Below are 20,608 nucleotides of genomic sequence, written 5' to 3'. Positions count from 1 at the left end.
AAAAATCTTTTCCTCATCTCCCCTCTGGTTCTTTCTTCAATTACCTTAAATATGTGTCCTCTGGTTACTGACAATTCTGTCACTGGAAACAGTTTCTCCCTATCAACTCCAACAAAACCCTCCATAATTTTCAAGTATACATTCAACTGACTCCATTAAATCTCCCCTTAATCTTTTCTGCTCTATGTAAACAATCTTACAACACCAAGTTATAGTCCAACAATTTTATTTGAAAATCACAAGCTTTCGGAGGCTTCCTCCTTCGTCAGGTGAATGTCAGGAAATCCTTGAACGTTTCGCATTTATATTCAGAGAACAATACCCGGTGATTACAGATAATCATTCCAACTACCTGTTGTCAAGGCAATCAAAGTGTTCAGACAGAGAGGTATTACCTACAGGACCACCGAATATACAAACGGCCAGAACACAAAACAGAGAGAGAGAGGGAGAGCAACCCAGTCTCTTCACGTAACTGAAGTTCTGCATCTCTGGCACCATTCTGGTAAATCTCCTCTGCATCCTCTCCAAGGCCGAGACATCCTTCCTTTGTCATTTCCAGGCTTGACTAACTCTGTGACAAAATACAAGAAGTCATGAATAAACTTGCAAAATAGGCATGTAAATGGCAACTGTATTTCAATACAGATAAATGTGAGATGGTGCATTTTGATAGGAGGAATAAGGAGGCCAGCTACTCCTTAGAAAATAAGAGACTAAATGGGGTAGAGGAGCAAAGGGATCTGGGGGTACAGATTCACAAATCATTAAAAGTAGCAATGCAAGTTAACAAGACCATAAAAGAAACAAACAAAGTACTGGGGTTCATTTCTAGAGGAATAGAATTGAAAAGCAGAGAAGTTATGTTAAACATGTATCAAACCTTGGTTAGACCACACTTGGAGTGCCAGTTCTGGTCTCCATATTATAAAAAGGATATAGAGGCATTGGAAAAGGTGCAAAAAAGATTCACAAGGATGATACCAGAACTGAGAGGTTATAACTATCAGGAAAGACTGAATAGGCTGGGGCTCTTTTCTCTAGGAAAGAGAAGGCTGAGGAGTGACCTAATAGAGGTCTTCAAGATTATGAAAGGGTTTGATAGGGTAGAGAAAATATTTCCACTTGCAGAGGAAACTAGAACTAGGGGCCAATATAAGTTTGTCACTAATAAATTCAATAAGGAATTCAGGAGAAACTCCTTTACCCAGAGAGTGGTTAGAATGTGGAACTCGCTACCACAAGGAGTAGGTGAGGCGAATAGACTAGATGCATTTAAAGGGAAGCTCGATAAACACATGAGGGAGAAAGGAATAGAAGGCTATGTTGACAGGGTTAGAAGAAGTAGGATGGGAGGAGGCTCATGTGGAGCATAAACACCGCCACCGACCAGTTGGGATGAAAGGCCTGGTTCTGAGCGGTACATTCTATGTAACTTCAACTGCTGTTCTCCGAACTCCAACTTTTCCAAATTGCGCTGCATTACGTCCCATTCGTCCATCATTCGTCCTTGCTGACATGAACTGGACCCCAGTCCCCCAGTGCATTAAATGTAAAATCCTTGTCGTCATCCATCAATCTCTCCACATCCTTATCCCACCCCATGACTGTATCTCCTCCAGTCCTGTATCCCCTGCTGAACACTCCATTCAGCTCCCTTTACCTTTACCTTTACATCTTCTCCTCCCTTTACCTCACCATTGTGACAGAACCTTCAACCATCTCATTCCTTCTTTCTGGAATTCCATCCCTTAATTTCTGCCTCTTGACCTCTTTCTCCACCTTTAAAAACCTTCTCAACACCCAGCTTTGCAATAAAGCTTTCAGTCCCCACGTCCAATCTCTTACTTCTTGGCAACACCTTTTTGTGAAGCTCTTTGGAACTTTTTTAATGTCAAAGACTTGAATGCGAGTTGCTGTTTTCCTCAGGACACCAAATAAATTGGGTAATTATGCATAAGAACTAGCCTGCTACGCCATTCAATCAGATCATGGCTGATCTACAACCTCAACTCCACTTTCCCGCCTGATCCCCATAGCCCTTGATTCCCTTAGAGTCCAAAAGTCTATCGATCTCAGCCTTGAATATGTTCAACAACTGAGCCTCCACAGCCCTCTGGGGTAGAGAATTCCAAACATTCACAACCCTCTGAGTGAAGAAATTCCTCCTCATCTCAGTCTTAAACGGCCGACCCCTTATCCTGAGACTATGTCCCCTAGTTCTAGACTCTCCACCCAAGGGAAACATCCTCTCAGCATCTACCCTGTCGAGCCCCCTCAGAATCTTATATGTTTCAGTGAGATCACCTCTCATTCTTCTGAACTCCAGAGAGTATAGGCCCATTCGACTCAATCTCTCCTCATAGAACAATCCCCTCATCCCAGGAATCAATCGAGTGAACCTTCATTGTACCGCCTCTAAGGCAAGTATATCCTTCCTTAGATAAGGAGACCAAAACTGTACACAGTACTCCAGGTGAGGTCTCACCATAGCCCTGTACAATTGTAGTAAGACTTCCTTACTCTTGTGCTCCAACCCTCTTGCAATAAAGGCCAACATACCATTTGCCTTCCTAATTGCTTGCTGTACCTGCATGTTAACTTTCTGTGTTTCATGTACGAGGGCACCCAGATCTCTCTGAAAACCAACATTTAATAGTTTCTCACCATTTAAAAAATATTCTGTTTTTCTATTCTTCCTACCAATTGAATAACCTCACAGTTCTCCATGTTACGATAAATTGTACACAAACTGTGGGAAGAACAGGCATGTTGGGCTAAAGTTTTTTCCCATTTTCTGTTTTCTTATATTTTTGTAGCACTTTGAGCCAGCTCACTGATTGTCAATCGCCTTGTCTTTTTTCTTGGAATCATTGTAAACAATTTTACAACACCAAGTTATAGTCCAACAATTTTATTTTAAAATTCACAAGCTTTCGGAGGCTTCCTCCTTCCTCAGGTGAATGTCAAGAAATCCTCGAACCTCTCGCATTTATAAATCACAGAACAATACCTGGTGATTACAGATAGTCTTTTCAACTGCCCGTTGCCAAGGCAACCAAAGTGTTCAGACAGATAGGTGTTACCTACAGGGCCACCGAATATACAAACGGCCAGAACAAAAAAAAAACAGAGAGAGAGAGGCAGAAACATCCGGAAGGAAAAGACAGCAATTGACCCGTTATATTAAAAATAGATAACTTTTGTTCGCTGGTGGGGTTACGTGTAGCGTGACATGAACCCAAGATCCCGGTTGAGGCCGTCCTCATGGGTGCGGAACTTGGCTATCAATTTCTGCTCGACGATTTTGCGTTGTCGTGTGTCTCGAAGGCCGCCTTGGAGAACGCTTACCCGAAGGTCAGGGGCTGAATGTCCTTGACTGCTGAAGTGTTCCCCGACTGGGAGGGAACCCTCCTGTCTGGCGATTGTTGCGCGGTGTCCGTTCATCCGTTGTCGCAGCGTCTGCTTGGCCTCGCCAATGTACCATGCTTTGGGGCATCCTTTCCTGCAACGTATGAGGTAGACAACGTTGGCCGAGTCACAGGAGTATGAACCATGCACCTGGTGGGTGGTGTCCTCTCGTGTGATGGTGGTATCTGTGTTGATGATCTGGCATGACTTGCAGAGGTTACTGTGGCAGGGTTGTGTGGTGTCGTGGACGCTGTTCTCCTGAAGGCTGGGTAATTTGCTGCGAACGATGGTCTGTTTGAGGTTGGGTGGCTGTTTAAAGGCGAGTAGTGGAGGTGTGGGGATGGCCATAGCGAGGTGTTCGTCATCATTGATGACATGTTGAAGGCTGCGGAGAACATGGCATAGTTTCTCCGCTCCGGGGAATTACTGGACGATGAAGGATACTCTGTTGGTTGCGTCCCGTGTTAGTCTTCTGAGGAGGTCTATGCGATTTTTCGCTGTGGCCCGTCGGAACTGTCGATCGATGAGTTGAGCGTCATATCCCGTTCTTACTAGGGCGTCTTTCAGCGTCTGTAGGTGTCCATCGCGTTCCTCCTCGTCTGAGCAGACCCTGTGTATTCGCAGGGCCTGTCCATAGGGGATGGCCTCTTTGACATGGTTAGGGTGGAAGCTGGAAAAGTGGAGCATCGTGAGGTTGTCCGTGGGCTTGCGGTAGAGTGAGGTGCTGAGGTGCCCGTCTTTGATGGAGATTCGTGTGTCCAAGAAAGAAACTGATTCCGAGGAGTAGTCCATGGTGAGCTTGATGGTGGGATGGAACTTGTTGATGTTATCGTGTAGTCTCTTTAGTGATTCCTTGGCGTGGGTCCATGGAAAGAAAATGTCGTCGATGTATCTGGTGTATAGCGTTGGTTGGAGGTCCTGTGCAGTGAAGAAGTCCTGCTCGAACTTGTGCATGAAAATGTTGGCGTATTGGGGTGCGAATTTGGTCCCCATGGCTGTTCCGTGTGTTTGGGTAAAGAACTGGTTATCGAAGGTGAAGACATTGTGATCCAGGATGAAGCGGATGAGTTGTAGGATGGCGTCTGGAGATTGGCTGTTGTTGGTGTTGAGTATTGATGCTGTCGCAGCGATGCCGTCATCGTGGGGGATACTGGTGTAGAGTGCCGAGACGTCCATCGTGGTGAGAAGTGCTCCTGGTTCAACTGGTCCGTGGGTACTGAGTTTTTGTAGGAAGTCTGTAGTGTTGCGACAGAAGCTGGGGGTTCCCTGTACGATGGGTTTCAGGATGCCCTCGACGTATCCAGAGAGGTTCTCACACAGGGTTCCGTTGCCTGATACGATAGGACGTCCGGGTGTGTTGGCTTTGTGTATCTTTGGGAGGCAGTAGAAGTCTCCCACGCGGGGAGAACGTGGGATGAGAGCGCGTAGGATGCTTTGAAGGTCTGGATCGAAGGTCTTGATCAGTTTGTTGAGCTGGTGGGTGTGTTCTTTGGTCGGGTCTGTGGGTAACCGTCTGTAGTGTTCCTGGTTGTCCAGTTGTCGGTATGCTTCTTTGCAATAGTCCGTTCTGTTCTGTATGACGATGGCTCCTCCTTTGTCCGCTGGTTTGATGACGATGTTGCGGTTGGTCTTGAGAGCGTTGATGGCATTGCGTTGTGCTCGGGTGACATTCTGGACTGTCTTCTGAGTGCGGCTGATGAATCTGGCATTGACGCATTTCCTGACAGCTTGAGCATACATGTCAAGCTGAGGGCAGCGACCCTCCGGAGGAGTCCAGTTTGACTTTTTCCTCTTCGGTTGCTGTACCACGGATCCCTCTGTCTGCTGTTCCGGATCGTCGATTGTCTCATTGGGTTCGCTGCTGAAATCTTGGGGTTTGTGGTAGAATTCCCGGAGCCTCATTCTCCTGATGAATTCCTCTGTGTCCGCCGCGAGACTAGTGGGATCCATTTTGGTAGTGGGGCAGAAATTGAGCCCTCGGCTGAGAACTTCGATTTCGTCTGGTTGAAAGGTGTGGTCGGACAAATTGACGATAGACTTCCCTGTGGTTGCAACCGTGGTACCAGGGGAAGCTTGGTCGATGCTGGTGGTGATGCCGAGTTTCTCAAGCTTCCTGCTCTTGGTTTTCATGTAGGCAGCGTAGTTCCGTTGCCTCGTCTGTTTGGCGGTATCTCGTAGCTGGTCTGCTGTGTCCTGAGTACAGGTTGAGAGTATGGACTCTATCTTAGTTTCGAGGTTGCGGCGTCTGCTGTAGAGTTGGTGTACGAGATGGTTGCGAAGTGCGCGAGAGGTACAACGGCAGAGTCTCTCAGCGTAATCCGAGTTGTATGTGGAATTCTTGGAATCAGTCTGATATCAACCCCACCATATGGTGGCGCTCTCGCTATAGAGTTTCTTCACTATTGTTTGGCTGGAAACGGATGTAGTTGCAGAATCATGGAATGATACCGCACAGATGGAGGCCATTCTGCCCATCGAGCCCATGTCGGCCCTCTGAACGAGCTATCCAATTAGTCCCACTCCCACTACTCTTTCCCCATAGCCCTGCAAATTTTTCCTTTTCAAGTATTAATCCAATTCCCTTTTGAAAGTTACTATTGAATCTGCTTCCACCATCCTTTCAATTGTAAACAATTTTACAACACCAAGTTATAGTCCAACGATTTTATTTTAAAATTCACAAGCTTTCGGAGGCTTCCTCCTTCCTCAGGTGAACGTCAAGAAATTTCTTGACATTCTTGACATTCTTGACATTTCTTGACATTCACCTGAGGAAGGAGGAAGCCTCCGAAAGCTTGTGAATTTTAAAATAAAATCGTTGGACTATAACTTGGTGTTGTAAAATTGTTTACAATTGTCAACCCCAGTCCATCACCGGCATCTCCACATCATGACCATCCTTTCAGGCAGTGCATTCCAGATCACAACAACTCGCTGCATAAAATAATTTCTCCTTATCTCCCCACTGGCTTTTTTGCCAATTATTTTAAATCTGTGTCCTCTGGTTACCAGCCCTCCTGCCAGTGGAGATGCTGGCTCAAGGGGCAGATAACCATGGGTTTAAAACCACAACCATGTGTTTCAGGTGCGTTACTAGCTACCCTTCAATATTTTATGTAGCTATCATACCATCAAAATCTCAAATTGCATTGTCTCAATTGAATGAAGCTGTCTTAAAATATCTACAGGTCAATCACGTAGAGGAAAAGTATTATGTACCTTCCCTGTCCAATAGCAATGGACAGTAGACCGGAAGGTGACAGTGTGATAACTACAGCAGCTCACACGATCAGAGAATTCTGTGCTTGCAGTAACAAATTTACTGTAACATTTTTTTTGATTATTCTGGAATTGTGCTTAATTTTAATAAACTTCCCACCATGATGTCGGGGTCCGTAGTGATTACTTTCTCAGCACCCTTTAATCATGTATTGTAGCCTCAAACTATAAAGTATATAGAATACCCAGTACAGGCAACGTCCACAATGATACGAGTTTTCATACTGTCTAAATCTTGATATAGGTGCAGTTGCTCTACAGTAGAACATATTTAACTATGTAAAGGATTATACAACAGTCTATAATGGACATTAAAAAGTCCAAGGACACTGGAAGTAGTAAGCTGTTTGCTCACTGTAGTGAGACTCATGAAGCATTTAAAGAGGTTCACGTGTTACTCTAGTCCCTGGGCTCAGCGTGACTGGCAACAAAATAGGTTTGTGAAGAAACTCACTCGAACACTCTGCTTTTTTGTAGCATTGTAGGCGTCATAGGCGAGGCCGGCATTTATTGTCCATCCCTTGTCGGCCTTGAGAAGGTGGTGGTGGGCCGCCTTCTTGAACTGCTGCAGCTGGTGGAGGTCGTGGGTTTGGGAGGTGCTGACGAAGAAGTCTTGGCGAGTTGCCGCAGTGCATCTTGTAGATGGTACACACTGCAGCCACGGTGCGCTGGTGGTGGAGGGATTGGGTGTTTAAGGTGGTGGATGAGATGCCGATTGAGCGGACTGCTTTGACCTGGATGGTGTTAAGTTTCTTGAGTGTTGTTAGAGTTTCACTCATCCCAGTGAGTGGAGAGTATTCCATCACACTCCTGATTTGTGCCCTGTAGGTGGTGTAGAGGCTTTGGGGAGTCAGGTGAGTCACTCACTGCAGAATATCCAACATCTGACCTGCTCTTGTAGCCACAGTATTTATATGGCTGGTCCAATTCAGCTTTTGGTCAATGGTGGCCCCCCAGGATGTTGATGGTGGGAGATTCGGCGATGGTAATGCCGTTGAATATCATAAGAACATAAGAACATAAGAAATTGGAGCAGGAGTAGGCCAATCGGCCCCTCGAGCCTGCTCCGCCATTCAATAAGATCATGGCTGATCTGATCCCAACCACAAATCTAAAGAACACAAGAAGTCGGAGCAGGACCCGGCCACATAGCCCCTGGGCCCTCTCCGCCACCCACAGGGCATTGACCGATCCGAACTCAGCTTCATGTCCAATTTCCTGCCCGCTCCCCATAACCCCTAGGGGAGGTGGTTAGTCTCTCTTATTGGAAATGGTCATTGCCTGGCACTTGTGTGGTCGAATATTACTTGCCATGGTTTAGGACATCAACTTCGCCCTCTCAGTTACACTGCAGCCGTCTAACACATTTCCAGCCATGCTTTTCATATTTGTAGAGAGAGAGAGAAAGAAAGAAAGAGGAAGCCCTATAGAAATTGATGTTTTACTGAGAAATGAGCCACCGATTTGTACTGTGATGCAGTTGTGTAATGGTTGATGAGTTCACCGTAGAAATGAAGAGAAATTTTTTTTACGCAGCGAGTTGTTATGATCTGGAGGGCACTGCCTGAAAGGGCGGTGGAAGCAGATTCAAGAGTAACTTTCAAAAGGGAATTGGATAAATACTTGAAAAGGAAAAATTTGCACGGCTATGGGGAAGAAGCAGGGCAGTGGTAGCTCTTTGAAAGAGCCGGCACTGGTACGATGGGCTGAATGACCTCCTCCTGCCCTGTATGATTCTATGATTCTACAGCCAGGTTGGTAGTGTTTACATCTCAGAGAGATTAAATAATTCTCAACTTTTTTTCATAATTATGGGAACAGTAACAAGAAATGGAGATTGTAGCAGATTGTAACTAGGAGAATGTTGGCACGTGAAAGGACATTGAAAGGCTGACATTACTATGTACATTCTTGTGTGCTTCCCGTCAAGGGGCTGGTCACTTGAGCTCATGCCACTAGTGGGAGCACTGCTTGTAATTTCCTGATATCAGCGTCCGATAGACAAGTCTCCCCGCACAGACTCAGACAGTTACTCTAAATATGTCATGCAAATTTAGGAGTCAAAAAGAAATGCAGGTTTCTGAAATAACTTACTGTGAACAGACCATCTGCACTCAGTGCACACTTGCTTTACTTAGAATTATAGAATGTAAACAATTTTACAACACCAAGTTATAGTCCAAAAAGCCCCCGAAAGTTTGTGGGATTAAAAATAAAATCGTTGGACTATAACTTGGTGTTGTAAAATTGTTTACAATTGTTAACCCCAGTCCATCACCGGCATCTCCACAATTATAGAATGGTTACAGCACAGAAGGAGGGCATTTGGCCCGTTGAGTCCGAGCCAGCTCTATGCAAGAGCAATCCAGTTAGTCCCATTCCCCCGCTCTTTCCCCGTTGCCCGGCAAATGTTTTTCCTTCAAGTATTTATCCAATTCCCTTTTGAAAGCCATGATTAAATCTGCCTCCACCACCCTTTCAGGCAGCGCATTCCAGATCATAACCACTCGCTGTGTAAAAAAGTTTTTCCTCATGTCGCCTTTATTTCTTTTGCCAATCACCTTAAATCTGTGTCCTCTGATTCTCGACCCTTCCACCAATCGGAACAGTTTCTCTCTATCTACTCTGTCTAGACCCTTCATGATTTTGAATACCTCTATCAAATCTCCTCGCAACCTTCTCTGCTCTAAGGAGAACAACCCCAGCTTCTCCAGTCTATCCATGTGACTAAAGTCCCTCATCCCTTGAATTATTCTAGTAAATCTCTTCTGCACCCTCTCTAAGGCCTTCACATCTTTCCTAAAATGTGATGCCCAGAATTGGACACAATACTCCAGTTGTGGCCAAAGCAGTGTTTTATAATGGTTTATCATAATTTCCTTGCTTTTGTACTCTATGCCTCTATTTATAAAGCCCAGGATCCTGTATGCTTTTTTAACCGCTTTCTCAACCTGCCCTGCCACCTTCAGCAATTTGTGCACATATACCCCCAGATCTCTCTGTTCCTGTACCCCTTTAGAATTGTACCCTTTAGTTATATTGCCTCTCCTCGTTCTTCCTACCAAAATGTATCACTTCACACTTTTCTGCGTTAAATTTCATCTGCCATGTGTCCGCCCATGCCACCAGCCTGTCTATGTCCTCTTGAAGTCTATCACTATCCTCCTCACTGTTCATTACTCTTCTAAGTTTTGTGTCATCTGCAAATTTTGAAATTGTGCCCTGTACACCCAAGTCCAAGTCATTAATATAGATCAAGAAAAGCAGTGGTCCCAGCACCGACCCCTGGGGAACACCACTGTACACCTCCCTCCAGTCCGAAAAACAACCGTTCACCACTACTCTCTGTTTCCTGTCACTGAGACAATTTCCTATCCATGCTGCCACTGTCCCTTTATTCCATGGGCTTCAACTTTGCTGACAAGCCTATTATGTGGCACTTTATCAAACACCTTTTGAAAATCCATATACACCACATCAACCGCATTGCCCTCATCAACCCTCTCTGTTATCTCATCAAAAAACTCAATCAAGTTATTTAAACACGATTTGCCTTTAACAAACGCTGGCTTTCTTTAATTAATCCACACTCGTCCAAGTGACTGTTAATTTTGTCCCGAATTATTGTTTCTAAAAGTTTCCCCACCACCGAGGTTAAACTGATTGGCCTGTAGTTGCTGGGTTTATCCTTACACCCTTTTTTGAACAAGGGTGTAACATTTGCAATTCTCCAGTCCTCTGGTACCACCCCTGTATCTAAGGATGATTGGAAGATTATGGCCAGTACCTCCACAATTTCCACCTTTATGTTCCTCAGCAACCTCGGATGCATCCCATCCGGACCGGGTGAATTATCTACTTTAAGTACAGCCAGCCTTTCTAGTACCTCTTCTTCATCAATTTTTAGCCCATCCAGTATCTCAACTACCTCCCCTTTACTGTGACTTTGTCAGCATCTTCTTCCTTGGTAAAGACAGATGCAAAGTACTCATTTAGTAGCTCAGCCATGCCCTCTGCATAGATCTCCTTTTTGGGTGCTAATCGGTCCCACCCCTCCTCTTGCTATCCATTTACTATTTATAAGCCTATAGAAGACTTTTGGATTCCCTTTTATGTTAGTTGCCAGTCTATTCTCATACTCTTTCTTTGCCCCTTGCGTTTGTATTTAGTAATACGTACTCAGAAACAGCAAATTCTTGGTACTTGTTTTAATCCCAAAGTTTTGTTAATTGTGCATGAGGTTGGGTAGACTGTTGAAAGCAAAGATGGACCAGGAGCTGTGTGACCTGTCTAATCCACATCAGGTTAAAGACTTACTCTGGAAAGTTACTGTAACAGGAAGGGTTTTAGTGTGAGAAAGTTCCCTTTGCTTGCTGGCAAATTGAATAACCTGCAACTCTCCTTTCCCCTTGTTATTGCCTTAGTTACTTGTTAACTCTAGTAAATGTATTCAGAGCTAAAACTTTTACTGACTGTTACTCTTTGTTAATTAGTTGCTAGTTGCGGTAATAATGACATTTTCTGCATTTTAGTATGTCAAGGGTCAAAAGTTGATCAATTTGCCATCTAGCACTTATTAACATTTTGCTGTTTTCTAAAAAAAAGCCTGTTCAATCTCCAGTCTGTGCTGCATTCGCTGATCACAGCATGGACACCCCCAATACTTGGCTTCAGTGTTCTAAGGCCTCAGTGGGCTAAGGAGGGGAACAAACCAGCTTGGCTTCCCTCTCCTGATTGTGAGCCTGTGGTCCCTGCTGAAAAGTGTGCATGTGTCGACACTGAGTGAGCACAGGTTTGCCCTCCACTTGTCGAACAACCTGGCCACACTCAGTGTGTCAGCTCAGATATCAACAGTGGCCACTTGGGCAAGATATGGGAGGGCTGTCACTGGCCATGGGGCACTATCACACAGTGTGAATGACCAGAGCTCGGAGCTCCGTGCCTAGTAAAGTGAAGCTATTGTCACCTGGAAAGAAGTAAATGAGCCGAAACACTTTCCTGATGCATTGAATTCATTATTTAAATCGTTTATGTATCTTTCAGAACTCTGCTTTGTGCTTTCATTTTGTTCATATAAAAGTTTTGAAAAGTTAAATGAGTGAGCAAAACTGTGGCAGATGGATTTTAACGCAGGTAAGTGAGAGGTCATCCATTTTGGACCAGAAAAGGATAGATCGGAGTATTTTTTAAATGGTGAAAAGTTAGAAACAGTGGAGGTCCAAAGAGATTTAGGGGTCCATGTACAGAGATCACTAAAATTTTGTCAGGTACAAAAATTAACCTAAAAGGCTAATGAAATGTTCGCCTTTATAACTAGAAGGCTAGAATATAAAGGGGAGGAAGTTTTGCTACAGCTACACAAAGCCCTGGTTAGACCACATCTGGAGTACTGTGTACAGTCCTGGGCACTGCACCTTAGAAAGGATATATTGGCCTGGAAAGGAGTGCAGTGCAGATTCACCAGAATGTTACCAGGGCTCCAAGAGTTAAATTACAAGGAGAGATTACATGAACTAGGCTTGTGTTACTCAGAATACAGAAGGTTAAGGATGATTTGATTGAGGTTTTTAGGATTTTAAAAGGAATTGATAGGGTAGATAGAGAGAAACTTTTCCCACTGGTGGGGGAGTCTATGACAAGGGGACATAACCTTAAAATCAGAGGCAGGCCATTCAGGAGAGAAGTTAGAAAGAAAGGAAGTGTGGAACTCTCTCCCACAAAAAGGAGTAGATGCTAGCTCAGTTAATAATTTTAAATCTGAGATTGATAAATTTTTGGTAGCCAAGGGTATTGAGGGATATAACGCCAAAGCGGGTGAATTAAGTTAGGATTCAGCCATGATCTAATCGAATGGCGGAACAGGCTCGAGGGGCTGAATGGCCTACTCCTGTTCCTATGATCCTATGTTTATCGTAAATTAAAACTTACCATTCTTTACAGGGATGGCTGAACGTGAGATGCCCACTGATGGGATGCAGTCTTTTTGTATTTTCAGTTAAGAGGTCTGGCAAACAAAACACACTTTTATATTTGAACTAAATGATGGTTGTTTAGTTGACGTCTTGGGTGAAAGAATGGCGAGAGTGTGCACTGAATTATCAGGCAAACAGAAACTCTACTTAGATGGCTTTCCTACTGTCTTGGTTTGGAGATTCTTAAGAATGATAATGGATTTCCCAGCTGACCAAATAAAGTCAGTGTTTGTAGGTAAGGTACAGAAGAACGTTGGTGCTCGCTATCACATTCACAGCAACTGCAACTCTGTCGAAATGACAGTGACTCTCAGTCACTTGCAGTTTCTAACATAATTCATTCAAGAGTTATCTGCTGATCCCTTTTTATATTGTAGAATACTCCAAGGAGAAGATTCCATGATGGGACCACAGACTCTGGCCTTTCAATTGACTGAAGAATACCCAATTTTTCAAAACTTGATCCCACCTCAAAATGGATGGTGGGCAGCAAGGGAAAGAAGAAGTAAGATAGGTAGATTTAAACTTAACTTTTTAAGTGTCAACTTGCCTCTGAGTTAGGAGGTTGTGGATTTAAGTCACACTTCAAGACTTCAGTATGTAATCTAGCCTTCATTATAATACAGAGGGAGTGTTGCAATGCCAGTAGTGCTGTCCTTTAGGTGAGATGTTAAACCAAGGCAATGTTGTACCATTGTTTAAAAAGGGAGAAAAGGATAGACCAAGTAATTACAGACCAGTCAGCCTAAGGTAGTGGGCAAATTATTGGAAACAATTCCGAGGGATAGTATTAATTGTAATTTAGAAAGGCACAGACTAATCAAAGACAGTCAGCATGGATTTGTTAAGGGAAGGTCGTGTCTGACTAACTTGATTGAATTTTTTGAAGAGGCAACAAGGAGGGTCGATGAGGGTGGCGCATTTGATATAATCTACATGGATTTTAGCAAGGCTTTTGACAAGGTCCCACATAGCAGACTGACCAGAAAAGTAAAAGCCCATGGGATCCAAGGGAAAGTGGCCAGTTGGATCCAAAATTGGCTCAGTGGCAAGAAGCAAAGGGTAATGGTCGACAGGTGTTTTTGCAACTGGAAGGTTGTTTCCATTGGGGTTCTGCAGGGCTCAGTACTAGGTCCCTTGCTTTTTGTGGTATATATTAATGATTTAGACTTGAATGTGCGGGGCATGATTAAGAAGTTTGCAGATGATACAAAAATTGGCCGTGTGGTTGATAGTGAGGAGGAAATCTGTAGACTGCAGGAAGATATCAATGGACTGGTCAGGTGGACAGAAAAGTGGCAAATGGAATTCAATCCAGAGAAGTGTGAGGTAATGCATTTGGGAAGGGCAAACAAGGCAAGGGAATACACAGTAAATGGGAGGATACTGAATGGTGTAGAGGAAGTGAGGGACCTTGGAGTGCATGTCCACAGATCCCTGAAGGTAGCAGGACAGGTAGATAAGGTGGTTAAGAAGACATACGGGATACTTTCCTTCATTAGCCAAGGCATCGAATATAAAAGTAGGGAGGTTATTCTGGAACTGTATAAAACAGTAGTTAGGCCACAGCTTGAGTACTGCGTACAGTTCTGGTCACCACATTACAGGAAAGATATGATTGCACTAGAGAGGGTACAGAGTAGATTTATGGGGATGTTTCCAGGACTGGAGAATTTTAGCTATGAGGAAAGATTGGATAGGCTGGGGTTGTTTTCATTGGAACAGAGGCGGCTGAGGGGTGATTTAATTGAGGTGTATAAAATTATGAGAGGCCTAGTAGCAAGTAACATTTGCGCCAGACAAGTGCCAGGTAATGACCATCTCCAACAAGAGAGAGTCTAACCACCTCCCGTTGATATTCAACGGCATTACCATCGCCGAATCCCCCACCATCAACATCCTGGGAGTCACCATTGACCAGAAACTGAACTGGACCAGCCACATAAATACTGTGGCTACAAGAGCAGGTCAGAGACTGGGTATTCTGCGGCGAGTGACTCACCTCCTCACTCCCCAAAGCCTTTCCACCATCTACATGGCACAAGTCAGGAGTGTGATGGAATACACTCCACTTGCCTGGAAGAGTGCAGCTCCAACAACACTCAAGAAGCTTGACACCATCCAGGACAAAACAGCCCGCTTGTTTGGCACCCCATCCACCACCCTAAACATTCACTCCCTTCACCACCGGCGCACTGTGGCTGCAGTGTGTACCATCCACAGGACGCACTGCAGCATCTCGCCAAGGCTTCGTCGACAGCACCTCCCAAACCCGCGACCTCTACCACCTAGAAGGACAAGGGCAGCAGGCGCATGGGAACAACACCACCTGCACGTTCCCCTCCAAGTCACACACCATCCCGACTTGGAAATATATCACCGTTCCTTCATCGTTGCTGGGTCAAAATCCTGGAACTCCCTACCTAACAGCACTGTGGGAGAACCTTCACCACACGGACTGCAGCAGTTCAAGGCGACGGCTCACCACCACCTTCTCAAGGGCAATTAGGGATGGACAATAAATGCTGGCCTCGCCAGCGACATCCACATGCCATGAATTTTTTTTAAAAAAAGACGGAGTGGATAGGAAGGACCTATTTCCCTTAGCAGGGGGGGGGTCAGTGATCAGGGGGCATAGATTTAAAGTAATTGGTAGAAGGATTAGAGGGGAGTTGAGGAGAAATTTTTTCACCCAGAGGGTGGTGGGGGTCTGGAACTCACTGCCTGAAAGGGTGGTAGAGGCAGAAACCCTCAACTCATTTAAAAAGTACCTGGATGTGCACCTGAAGTGCCGTAACCTACAGGGCTACGGACCAAGAGCTGGAAAGTGGGATTAGGCTGGATAGCTCCTTTTCGGCCGGCTCAGACACAACGGGCCGAATGGCCTCCTTCTGTGCTGTAAATTTCTATGATTCTACGATTCAAAGGCCTTGTCTGCCTGTTTAAATGGATATTCGCATTCCGGGGGAATTTTTAAAGAAAAGCAGGGAATTTTCTCAGTGTCTTGGCTAGTAGCTGACATTTAACCAACACCATCAAAAAAACCCAGATTAACCCGTCATTCTTTACAGTGCTGTTTGCAGGATCTTGCTGTGCAAAAATTGGCTGTTATGTTTGGGTACATAACAGCTGCTACACTTAAAATATAATTTATGTGAAATGCTTTGGTATGTTTCTGAGCTGTGATGAGGCTATATCTCCAAAAATGTCCATTTTGGTAGAGATGACACCTGGGTGAAATTACCGAGGACTGGATTGAAACTGCCAAAGCTCATTTCAGGTGGGACCTCGGCCTGCCCCCTGACCCCCACATGACCCTAGGCCAGTGGCTCTCCACCCCTGGACGATACAGGTGGAGCTGTCGTGGGAATCTCACTGCAGCTCCAGAGCAAGCGTGAAGAAGACTTAAAGGGGCCACAAAGATTCCAATAAATCATCCGTTGAAGGGCTTGGCTGAGCCTATGGCTTTCAGCAGGGAAGGCATTGCGGCAAGTCGGTGGGAAAGGAGACCCCTACAAGGCCCTCTCGTTCCACTTGGAGCATTTAGGGCCATTCCTGCTGCTACCCCAGGCTTACCGCCATGGTCCATGGATCTCCACAAGCAGCAGCAATGATCCTGACAGGGGCACGGAGAGATAAATTTAGGCTCGGGCAGTGAGGCAGCGATAGGTCTTGGGAGCCTATCTTGCCCTCGTTTCCACAGCTAGGTCACCTGATTTCGGGCAGGATAGTGGAGGAAAATCCACCCCTTAGTTTCCAAAATCCATGTTCCACTTGGTGCAGAATTTAATTGATAATTGGAAAATAATTCCCAAAATGTCCTTAAAATGCTGGAAACAGTCAGCAGTGGAGAGAGGAAGATCGGCTTAATGTTTCAGGTCGATGACCTTTCATCAGAACTCTAAAATGTTTTTACAGTCTAAAAGGTTTGTCCAGCTTTAATTGTAACAGACTTTGAAATTACCTCATGGAACACTAGTTTAATGCCCATATGAAAATTTTTTCTCCATAATTACTGTGGCCCGGTTTCTCAAATTAAAAGAAAGCACAGATCTCAGAGGCAATAGCTGCCTGTTCCTCTGTGAGACAGTGTTTGGTGTAAGATTCGACTTTTTCTGTGCTTGGTAAATTTTTAAATCAGTTTCAGTTCCTGATGCATTTATGTTTGCAAAGCCTTTTGTTGTTTTACCTGGCAGCAATGTAGGTAAATCTGCTGATGCTAGGGTACTTCGATCCCTGTTAGCAACAGCTGTTTATTACTCCAGTGTGGAAAGTCATCAGGGTCATAGTACAAGATAGGAGCTTGTTATTTTGTTGTAACAGGGAAAAAGGGCTGGGCTATGATAAATTCCACTCTGATTATTACAACATGGAGCAAAATAACACAACTGAAAGAACCACGTGAGAAAGGTACACACTGCAGCAGTTAACACTATCAGGTGGAAATTAATAGGAAAAGAGTTATTTAAATGCTTGGCCTGAATTGATTTTTTGATTACCAATTTCAACCTCAGGAGTGCTGCAATTGCGTTCTGTCTGGTGATATATCTAATGTTGTTGTGTCCTACCTATCCTGATTTCACTTTGCCTCAAATCTTCCTATCAAAACCGCCTGTGCCTCAGTCTGTCTCTGCGTATTTCTATCTTTCTGTATTTCAAACATTCACCTTTAGACAAAATGATGGAGGGTATTTTCAGACCTAAGGTCATAAGGTGCTACTGCCCAGTGAAATAACCCAGGGTGTCCACTCTCACTATCAGACAATCGGGACAGTTCATGTGAAACTGAAACATTAGTAATTACCATTGGTGGGGCCAAAGGCAGGGAGTTCCTGCTTCTCCTTAACCTCAGTGGGACTTGTGTAGGGTTGGATGCGGATTTGCTAACCGAGATGAGGTGTACTGACCTTCTGAATAATGCAATTGGGCCCGGTCAGAGGGGGTACGAACATACGAACAATAACAGACAGGAAAAGATCCTCTGGTCCACCCAGTCTGTCTCACTAACAATTGTGCTACCTTGTGTATCACAACACGTACTCTCCCACCCCCCACCCAAATCCATGTGACCTCCTGGTCAAACCAGATTAAAAACCCAGGCCAAATATGGGGGGAAAAACATCTGGGAAATTCCTCTCTGACCCTCCCCCCCCCCCCCCCCCAGGTGATCGACACTAGTCCAGGAGATCACTCTGGCCCTGGTAATTCTATGCATTACATTACTGTCATTTTGCAAAAGGTGATCTCCTCTCCAGCCAGAAACAGATCCAGCTCTCGCTTGAAGGAATTCAGCCAATCGGCGTCCACCGTATGAGCTGGCCGCCTGTTCCAGAGGCCCACTATTCTCTGGGAAAAGAACCACCTCCTGACATCTAACCTGGACCTGGCCTTGTACAACTTCAAACTGTGACCCCTGGTCCTCCCTAATACATTTAATTGGAACAAACTGTTAACTCGAACACAATCTATTCCCTTCAACATCTTATTACCCTCAATCAGATCAACCCTAAGCTTTCGCTTCTCTGAAGTGTAGAGTCCCGGCTCTTTTGGCCTACCTTGATAACTAAGATCTTTAAGCTGGGAATTAATCTTGTGGCCCTCCTCTGCACCCTTTCCAAAGCCTCAATATCACCCACCATGTGAGGAGGCCAAAGCTGGACACAGTATTCCAACTGTGGCCTGACCAAGGTCTTGTTCAAGGACAAAATAGTAAGCTTTGCCTTATAGTCAATTGTCCTATAAATACACCCCAACTCGCTCCAGCTATCACTTCATGGCATTGCTCATGATCCTTTAGAGATCTATGTACTAGAATGCCCAGATCTCTTTCTCCACCTGCTTTAATGCTTTACCCTGAAGGGTGTATGTATGTTGAGCATTCGCCCTGCCCAGATAAATAACACTGCACTTCTTCAAATTAAACATCATTTGCCAGTCACAAGCCCAGTCCCCCAACATATCAAGATCCGCCTGAAGCAGTCGAGCATCGTCTACAGTCCTGGCACTCGCACAGATCTTGGCATCATCTGTAAATTTGCAGATCATGCCCCCAACACCTACATCGAGATCATTAATAAAAATAGTAAAGAGCAACGGTCCCAACACCGATCCCTGAGGGACACCACTGGTGACGGGTCTCCAAACAGATCCAAATCCATCTATAACTACTTTCTGCCTCCGGCCTTCCAGCCAGTTCTCAATTCAGCTCAATATATGACCACTAATACCAGAGGTTTCGATCTTGTAGAGAAGCCTCTTGTGCGGTACCTTGCCGAAAGCTTTTTGGAAGTTTAAGTAGACAATGTCCACCATCTTAGTGACTTCTTCAAAAAGTACAATCAAATTTGTTAGACATGACCTTTTTTTGAAGCCATGTTAGGTGTCCCTAATATGTCCCTCTCTATCCAAGTAATCATATATTACACCCCTAATGGTTCCTTCAAGCATCTTTCCTATTATTGATGTCAAACTAATAGGCCTATAGTTACCTGGGTCTGTCTTGTCTCCTTTTTTAAAGATAGAGACTACATTAACCTCCCAGTCTATGGGAACCGTCCCAGAGTGCAGTGAGCTATTAAAAATACAGGCAAGGGGCTCGTACAGCAGATGTCCCATCTCCCTCAGGACCCTCGGCAGGATATCATCCAGCCCGGCTGCTCCATCTATTTTCAGGTTCTTAATTGTACCTAAAACAATACGTTAATCTATGTTAATATTACTAGTTTTACTATTGACATCATCATTAAATTCTAACAGTCGAGCATCACCTTTGAGACTGAAGACCGGGAGACCGTTGCAAAGTAATCATTTAATATTTCCGCCATGCCTGTGAGACCTCTGTAACCTGTCCTTGACCCTTCAATGGCCCAGTACAGCCTATAACAGTCCTCTGACTCTTCACATCACTGAAAAAACTTTTCCCATTACTTCCACAATTGTCTACAATCCGCTTTCCCATTACCCTTTTAGCTGATCTAATAGCAGCTTTTGTTTTCTTTAGCTATTCTTTATTTTTAACTCTGTTTAGTTGAGTATTAAATGCCTTTAGTTTGTAGAAACATTTTTGTTTACATCTTATTTGGGGGACTTCAATTACCCCAATATAGACTGGGACAGTAACAATTTAAAGGGCAAAGAAGGGGAGGAATTCCTGAAATGTGTACAAGGGAACTTACTTGAACAGTGTGGGCTAGATATTGGGCCCGTTGTTTCAGCGCTACATGGCCTCTCGAACATCCAAGATGGCATCTTGGCTGCGCACGCACGTTTTCAGCCATCTTGGTATAGGAGTTAGCGAATGCGCAAATACTGAATGTCGGAAGCATGTAAAGTAAGGAGAAAATGGATACAATCAGTGAGAAACTCTGATTTAAAGTGATATCCTTTCTTAGGTAAGGAGACCAAAACTGCACACAATACCCCAGGTGTGGTCTCACCAAGGCCCCATATAACTGCAGTAAGACATCCTTGCTCCTGTACTCAAATCCTCTTGCAATGAAGGCCAACATACCATTTGCCTTCCTAACTGCTTGCTGCACCTGCATGTTTGCTTTCAGTGACTGGTGTACAAGGACACCCAGATCCCTTTGTACATCAACATTCCCCAATCTATCACCATTTAAATAATTCTCTGCCTTTCTGTTTTTCCCTCCGAAGTGGATAACTTCACATTTATCCACATTATACTGCATCCGCCATGTATTTGCCCACTCACTCAACTTGTGTAAATCGCCTTGAAGCCTTTTTGCATCCTCCTCACAACTCACGATCCCACCTAGTTTTGTGTCGTCAGCAAACTTGGAAATATTACATTTGGTTCCCTCATCTAAATCATTGATATATATTGTGAATAGCTGGGGCCCAAGCACTGATCCCTGCGGTACCCCACTAGTCACTGCCTGCCACCCCGAAAAAGACCCATTTATGTCTGTTAACCAATTTTCAAT

General features: G+C 44.6%; 1 long non-coding RNA gene across 1 annotated transcript in view; it reads right to left on the bottom strand.

Annotated features, from left to right (window-relative positions):
• Positions 1–219: 219 nt before the first annotated feature.
• The window catches only part of LOC137327043 (uncharacterized), a 43,881-nt gene continuing 23,492 nt past the window's right edge, over positions 220–20,608 (bottom strand). The window contains exons 2-3 of the long non-coding RNA XR_010964338.1: positions 19,838–19,970; positions 220–574 (exon numbers count right to left, since the gene is read on the bottom strand). This is a non-coding gene — a long non-coding RNA (uncharacterized lncRNA). The remainder of the gene's footprint in view (positions 575–19,837; positions 19,971–20,608) is intronic.

The sequence above is a fragment of the Heptranchias perlo genome, chromosome 11, assembly GCF_035084215.1.
Source record: "Heptranchias perlo isolate sHepPer1 chromosome 11, sHepPer1.hap1, whole genome shotgun sequence".
NCBI classification, from domain to species: Eukaryota; Metazoa; Chordata; class Chondrichthyes; order Hexanchiformes; family Hexanchidae; genus Heptranchias; species Heptranchias perlo.
Note: the sequence above shows the minus strand (reverse complement) of the source record. Positions and strands in the feature narration are given on the sequence as shown.